The 7,645-nt window shown below is 49.3% G+C and overlaps 1 protein-coding gene across 6 annotated transcripts in view; it reads left to right on the top strand.

Moving 5' to 3' along the window:
• Window positions 1–7,189: 7,189 nt before the first annotated feature.
• The window catches only part of R3HCC1L (R3H domain and coiled-coil containing 1 like), a 104,035-nt gene continuing 103,579 nt past the window's right edge, over window positions 7,190–7,645 (top strand). For 5 of the 6 annotated variants that reach the window (XM_014591164.2, XM_014591167.2, XM_014591166.1 and 2 more), the window contains exon 1: window positions 7,190–7,250. The gene's annotated coding sequence lies outside the window, so the exon portion shown is untranslated. Of the gene's footprint in view, window positions 7,567–7,645 lie in introns of all 6 variants that reach the window. The other variant, XM_014591160.2, reaches the window with a different exon arrangement.

Below are 7,645 nucleotides of genomic sequence, written 5' to 3' on the forward strand. Positions count from 1 at the left end.
GGCTGGCCTGCTGCCACACCCTTTTTTAATGATAAAGAATTATATATTTAATTTTATTTGTTCATTCATTTACATTTGACAGAGAGAGACAGAGAGAAAGACTGACCAGAGAGCAACAGAGCAAGAGAAAGAGACAGGGGATCAGCAGTTAGCATAATGGCTATGTCGCTGGACTCTCACGTAGTCGACCGCGATTCAAGTCCTGGACCTGGTGGCTTAAAACTCACGCCGGGTGCGTGTGCGTGTGTGCCCAAGATCCCGAGAGGAAAATGGAGGAGAAGGGATTGCGGCATGGCCATCCCCCCGGGGGGTGATTTCTCACTTTCTGTCTCTCTGTCTCTCTCTGTCTGTCTGGTGAGTGCACGTGCCCTAAGGCAAAAACCTCTCCAAAAAAAAAAAAAAAAAAAAAAAAAAAAAAGAGAGAGAGGGAAAGTGAGAAAGCAAGCTGCCAGGTCTAGAACTCCAACTGCAGTTGGCCACGTGGTAGTCCAGTGCCCTTAACCACCACGCCACCTGCCAGCCCCGCTGCCATACCCTTTTAAAGATGCTTCGATTCGAGTTGTGGCATTCTCTGGGTTCCTAAGCCCGGCTTTGGGGTCTGGAGCCATTGTTGCCTGTCCGAGTTCTCCACCCCGCTTTTCCCCATGAGTGAAATGGGGGCTATCCATGGGCGTCCTCAGAAATCTTCCCTTCCCTCTAGCCCTCGAGCCATGTAGCTCCAGGTAGTAGCACTTAGCAATGCCAGTCACGGGGCAGAACCCAGTACCCCGACGCCCGGCAGAACGTGGATCCTCTGCAATAACGAGCTGCAGTGACAAAGGAAGGAATCCTCACGTTAGGAGGCACTCACGGCCCACCTCGCCGAAGGGAATGCTTAGTTAGCCCTTCTCTCCTCGCGGCACTTTCTCCTCCATCGTCCATGCCACGACACGTAGGCAAGTGGTCCTGTATAAGCTTAGGAAGGGGCCCCTTGCCGGCTTAGGACCTTTCTCTGACCTAACCTATTCACCCCTCTCCTCTCATGTATGTCCATTTTGGTGGGAGACTGGAGATAATTAGGCGGTAATCATGAAGCAGCAGTAACATGGAGCCTTTACCCCAGCACTCTGAAGGGTCACCCTATCGAAACAGGGAGCTGTTACCCCAGCACTCTGAAGGGTCACCCTATCGAAACAGAGAGCCCGTCACCGGAAGTGTTTGTAGTAGAGGCTGTTTACTACAGTGGTCGAGCGCCCGGATTCTGGAGATGGGCTTGGTTCAGATCTCAGCTTTGTCTTATTAGCTGCAAAGCCTCGGGCGTGCTGCATGGTGTCTCTGTGCCTCAGCCTCCTCCAGGGTAAACTGATGGTATTTATAGATCCGACCTGCCAGGGTGTGTGAGGACTGACTCAGACCAGGCATGTGAAGGTTTAGTACACTCCTGGCACACAGTAAGCACTTGCTTTGTTTTTAGAATTAATTAATTACTTATTTTTGGAGAGGTTTTTGCTATAGGGTGTGTGCGTTCACCAGAAAGAGAAAGACAGAGACAGAAAGTGAGAAATCACCCCCCAGGGGGGATGGCCACGCCGCAATCCCTTCTCCTCCAGTCTCCTCTCGGGATCTTGGGCACGCACACACATGCACTCGGCGTGAGTTTAAGCCTCCGGGTCTGGGACCCGAACTGCAGTTAACTACATGGGGGGAGTCCAGCAACATAGCCATTATGCCATCTGCTGGTACCTAGAATTATTTTTATTTTAACTTTATTTGCTATTATTATTTTCCAATTTGATCAGACAGAGGGGGAAAGTGAGAAGACAAGCCACCAGGTCTGGGACTTGAACTGTGGTCAGCCATGTGGGAGTCCAGCGTCTTTAACCACCATGCCACCTACTGGCCCCACGAAGCACTTATTAATTGTGAATGCTACTATTTATTAGGAGAGTAGTAGTTGGACTCCCATATGACCTTCTGTGGTTATTTCTTTCTTGCTTTCCCCCTCTTTCTCTTTCTCCACCCTCCACCTCTCTCTGGTGAGCACACATGCCCTGTAGCAAAAAAAAAAAAAAAAAAAGAAAATTAATTAAAAAATATTCTTGAGAGAGAGAGAGAGAACAAACATTTCCTCCAGGGTGTTTCTTTCTCTTCCATAGGTTTTTTGATCCCTGCCCCTCTTCCTGGCTTACACTTCTGACGCCAGCTATTCCAATATCCCCTCCTTCTTCTGACTGGGGTTACAAAAGAAAAACAGTTTGCCCACGAGCTATTTTATTTTATTTTGGTATGGCTTACAGCAGCTTCTTAAACCAATATACCAAAGTTCATCTCTATCCAAGAGCTGAGGGCTCTTTAAACCAGCCATTCCTTCTTCATTCTGTTTAAAAAAAATCAAGGTCCTTTGGTTCCATGTTCCTTTATTGTATTTTGTAAGGCAGGAGAGCACACAGTGGATGCTATGTAAATGCGAAGTACTCTAACAATAGCAACTGAGACAGATGAGAAACTCAAGGAAGCAAAGTCACCGTTTTGAATTTAGCTTTTTATTGACGGGCTGAGTGATTTGGGAGAGACAATGTGGCTCCGAGGCTAAAGAGTCCACAGGGATTCGGAGGGCAAAGGTTTGAATCTCAGTCACAGCAGAAGCTCCGGTGACCCCAGACAAGCAGCTTCCTCCCCCTGGACCTCAAATTCTCCCCATGAATACTGGGCTCAGTGCCACAAAACCGCCTTCCAGCAATGTGAAACCAGGGCTCCATCTACGGTGGAGCAGACGCCACACTGCAGAAGGGACATCAGCTGAGGGAGGGTGGGGACTGAACCCAGTCAGCTCTGTCTTTCCATCCGTCCATCTGCATCCTGACACCGGGCTGTGCACACCTAGAGGAATGGGCACTTTCTTCTGATTAGCACAAAAACACTACGTGGGCTGATAGAGGCCCTGTAGCAAGCAGTAAGCCAGTGACTGGGCACGGAATTCAGCGCCTAAATCGATAAATGCATTCCATGCAGCTACTGAACACCTACTGTGTGCCAGGGAGAATTCTGGGGGCGGAAGGTATGGAGACAGAACCAATGATCGCCCTTGGACCCTCTTCTCTTCACCGGCACATCCACCCCATAGTCAAGCTATCAGCAAGTCATATTGACTCAATCTGCAAAATGCATGTCAGAGCCACCCACATCTTCCCCCCCCCACCCCCCTGCACTGTTTCATGGTTTGTCACCTAGGCGATTCCAGCAGGTGGGCTCTCCCACGTACTCTGGTCCTCCAAACAAAAGCGAGAGCGATTGTATTAAAATGGGAATCAGATAATGTTGCCTACTCATTTAAAGACTTTGGAGGCAGGCCAGTAGGTGGCCTGGAGGTTAAGGTGCTGGATCCCACATAGCCAACCTCGCGGTTCGTGTCCTGGACTCGGTGGCCTGAGAATCATGCTGGGTGAGTGTGCATGCATGCCTATGAGCCTGAGAGGAGAATGGAAGAAGAGGGATTGTGACGTGGCCATCCTCCTGGGAGGTGATTTCTCTCTCTCTCTCTGTCTTTCTCTTCATCTAGAGTCTGCATCCTACAGCTGTTATACCTGGTGGCTATAATATCCAGGGCCCTCACTATGACCTCAAGACTGTGCATACCTGTCCCTAATTACCTCCTCATGATCTCCAGATCAATCAGTTCTTACTCTCTCCACCCTAACAAATGACCATCCTGATCTCAAACAGCTTGGCTCTATGTGTGGTCTGATCCCTCTGGTCGGAATGCTTTCCTGGCTCTCTCCTTCACTATCGCTTTCTCATCCTTCAGGGTTCAGTAAGAAACTTAGCTCCTCAGAGAAGACTTCTGGGACCATCTTGTTAAAGCAGCATAGCCTTCTATCCTTACCACTATTCATCGCTGTGATGTTCCAGTGCACTGCAGCCCAAGCCGGTCTGAAAGTATGCAGTTCTTGCTTTACTTTCTGCTAGAATGTCAGTCCCATGACAGTAGGAGCCATGTTTATTTGTTCTCCACTGTATACCCCATTCGCAGTTCAGCAGCTTGCTAAGTCTCTGTTGCATAGCAAATAGCATCAATAGATATTTGCTAAATGCACTTGATGCAAAGAGTTCATCGAAGAGGGGTGAGGCCATTACAGTACAATGCAGAGATAAGTGGTATGACAAAGCCCGTGATGTGACAGTAAGCTGGTTCCCTGCCCCCAGCCCCCCTAAAGTCCTGATTTTCATGTATTGATTTCCATCACACTGATCTCAAACAACCAATGGTTTAAAAATTGACTTGTGGGGCCGGCAGGTGGCATAGTGGTTAAGGGTGTTGGGCTTCCACACGGCTGATCATGGTTCAAGTCCCAGACCTAGTGACTTGCTTTTTTGCTTCCCTCTCTCTCTCTCTCACTCTATCCTTCTTTGGTCAAATTAAACTAAACAAATAAAATAAAAATAAAGTTAAATAAAATAATTTAAAAAACCTGACTTGCAAAATTCCTGAATATTTAGCTGTTGGCTCTTCAAACTGGTCTGAGTTGGCGCTAATGTATTGGGTCATTTATTGGAAAAGTCATGACATATTTTTTCATGCTTTTCTATGCAAAAGTGCATCATGACTTTTTCAACGACCCAGTATCACTGGAACTCAGTGCATGTGTCTAGGAAAGGGATATTCGTTCACTTGGGGTGGGTGCTAGCAAAGACTTCCTGGAGGAGGTGACACTTGATCTGTATTTCGAAGAATGGATTTGTTGGCTCAGATCTGATACCTCGAAACTGGCTAATGCTACCTTGTTCCTGGTAGCCCACATTCAGCTGTGTCTGGCTCCCCTGCTCAGCCCACTGATGCTTGCCTGGGGGCTATCGCCTGACCTGGCCCCGTCCTCAGAACACCTCTCTGGTGTTCGACTGGCTTCTCACAGAAGAGAATTAGGGAAGAAGTTTGTGAAGGGGGAGGATTTTTCCAGATAGAGAGACAGGTGCAAAGGTGAGAGAGCGGGTGCTATCCCACAGTTTAGTAAATCTAGATGAGTGTAGGTGGAAGAGGGAGATCAGTTCCTCACAGGCTTTGCTTTTTCGACTGACGAACAAAACAGATTTCCAACCTGGTGGAGAGAGAAGGAAAGGGGCTGATTACTTCCCCTCATAGTTCTGGTAACTGGTATGTGTGTATACACACACACACACACAATATGGGATAGTTTGATTAATATCTGTCGATTCCAAAAGAATGAGGACTCCACCAGGACGGGGCCCGTTCTACGGACGATTATTTTCTCAGTACCCAGCACTGGTACCCAGTAGGCAACAAAATACATTCTTGCTGAATGATTGCATCTCCTGGAGAAGTTTTTAACAATGCCCTTGCCCACCTAGCCCTCAATAAGATTTGACGTAAGTCTTCCTCCTCTGGACCACCCGAACAGAATATCGATGAGGAAGGAGAGCAGTAGGACTGCCATTCCTATTTTGTATAAGCTACCCAGGGTATTCACCCCCATTCCCTCTCCCAGACTCAGTCAAATGGAGCCTTTAAAGGACTTTACTGTAAATATGACTTGGTTAAATTTGTTCACATAAATGGGCCTGAGAGCTAGGTAGGACCCTACAGAGTTCTGATATCAATAAGGAAGCCAGGCAGCAATCAGCTAAGAAATGATGTAGGTGGGAATTAAATCACTGGCAGTGGGTGTGAAGCGGAAACAGACTCAAAAGATACTCAGGAGACATCATCTATAAAGTTTGGTAACTACTTGAATATGGGTAGAAGAGAAAGAGGGGATAACTGAGGATGAAGGGGAGAACGAGTACTAGTGGGTAGGGAGGAAGGTAGTAGTATTGCTAGTAGTCAGCCCTCCATAAACACCATTTCCCATCCACACAATCAAGGAGGATCAAAAAAGTTCCACCATGGGCCAGCAGGTGGCATAGTGGTTAAGGTGTTGGGTTCCCACGTGGCTGGGACCAGAGGCTTGAAACATGTATGTGCATGCGTGCCCGAAATCCCAGGAAGAAATTGGAGAAGGGATTGCAGCATGGCCATCCTCTCTGGGGGTGGGGTGGTGGTAATTTCTTGCATTCTGTCTGTTCTGTCTCTCCTGCTAGTGCACACGCCCTACAGCAAAATTCTCAAAAAAAAGAGTTGCAATGTGGCTGAAGTGTACCATGTAGTTAGGCCTACAATGGCTACATTTGTACTGAACATGTGTAGATGTTTTTCCCATTATTTCCTAAACAATATGGTGAAACTATTTACATAGCATCTGGATTACATTAGGCATTATAACCTAGAGGTGATTTAAAGTATATAGGAGGACACATGTAAGTTATATTCGAGCACGAGGTCATTTCATACAAGGGACGTGAGCATCCACAGATTTCATACCAAACTACAACTGTACTATACATTTGAGATGGTGTGAACAGGTCTTTAGGAAGTCGGGAATACAATGAGCTCAGGAAAAAAGGGGCTGGAGTCTCCCCTCTCCCAACCCAATATCAAGAACTCTGGACAGTACCAATAAAAGGGAAGGAAACTGCAGCCAGCAGGTGATGTGATTAAGGACGCTGGACTCCCACAAGGCTGACGGAAGTTTGAGTCCTGGACCTGGTGGCTTGCTTTCTCACGTTCTCTCTCTCTCTCTCTCCTTCTAGTCAAATTAAAATAAACAAATAAAAATTAAATTTTAAAAAAGGGAAGGAAACTGAGTAGAATGGATTGGGAAAAAGAAGGAAAACCTGGATAGTCATAGGAAGGATGTGACGACGTCTAACAGCGTCAGGTAACTAAGCTTGCAAATAAGTCCAGTGAGTTTGGCAACAAGGACAATGATGATCACAGGGACCTTTCCCTTGGGGGCAGAAGCTGCAGTGCAGAGTGGAGTGAACCCAAGTGAGGAAGGAGAGGCTTCGTATATAGACGACCTGGTTTAAGAAACTTGGCTGTGAAAAGAGAGCCGGCATGACTGAGTGGCCTGGGGAGAGATCTGGGCATATTTCTCTCCGACGGCGGATTGAAAGCACCTGGGGGAGGGCGTGGTGGCGCCCGCCCTATGGAAAGCACCTCGGGAGCGTCAACACCTTAAGCCCCGCGCTATTTTGCCAGCCCCTCCAGCCACGTGACCGGGACGCCGCCGGCGAGGCCGGACCTTCGGGAGACTACAACTCCCAGAAGGCCCCGCGCCGCCGGGGGGCGGAGCCGGGGCCTGGCGCGCGCCTCTGCGGCGCGAGCGGAAGAGCAGGAGCTCCGCGGAGGCGGCGGAAGCAGAGAGCGTCGGCGCCGGGTACGAGCGGTCCCCTGACCCCGTCTCTCCTCTCGCGCCCCTTGCTGGGTCTCTTTGCCCCACTTCTCCCCTTGCGGCCGGAGACTAGACTGCCTTTCCTCCGTTGTTGGTTACGGTATTTTCCCTCACGTGACGTGAGAGGCCGGCCCCCGCCTGGGGCAGAGGTTACCGGGACGCTCCCGCCTCTGACCCCTGCGGGCCCCGGGTTGAGAGTGGCCTCTAAGGACCCTTTGCTCCCGCACGGCCTACGCGCCAGCCTGGGGCCCTCGCCCCGAAGTGCCCTGCCCCGGGACGTTACTTTCCCGAGTTTCAACAGGTACTGAGCGGGGTCCTTGGCGACCCCGGCCCCCCGGGCTTGGCGTGGGCCACAGCGGCAGCCCCGGGGCCACCTTCGG

Source organism: Tupaia chinensis, unplaced genomic scaffold (assembly GCF_000334495.1).
Source record: "Tupaia chinensis unplaced genomic scaffold, TupChi_1.0 Scaffold000539_1, whole genome shotgun sequence".
Lineage (NCBI taxonomy): Eukaryota > Metazoa > Chordata > Mammalia > Scandentia > Tupaiidae > Tupaia > Tupaia belangeri.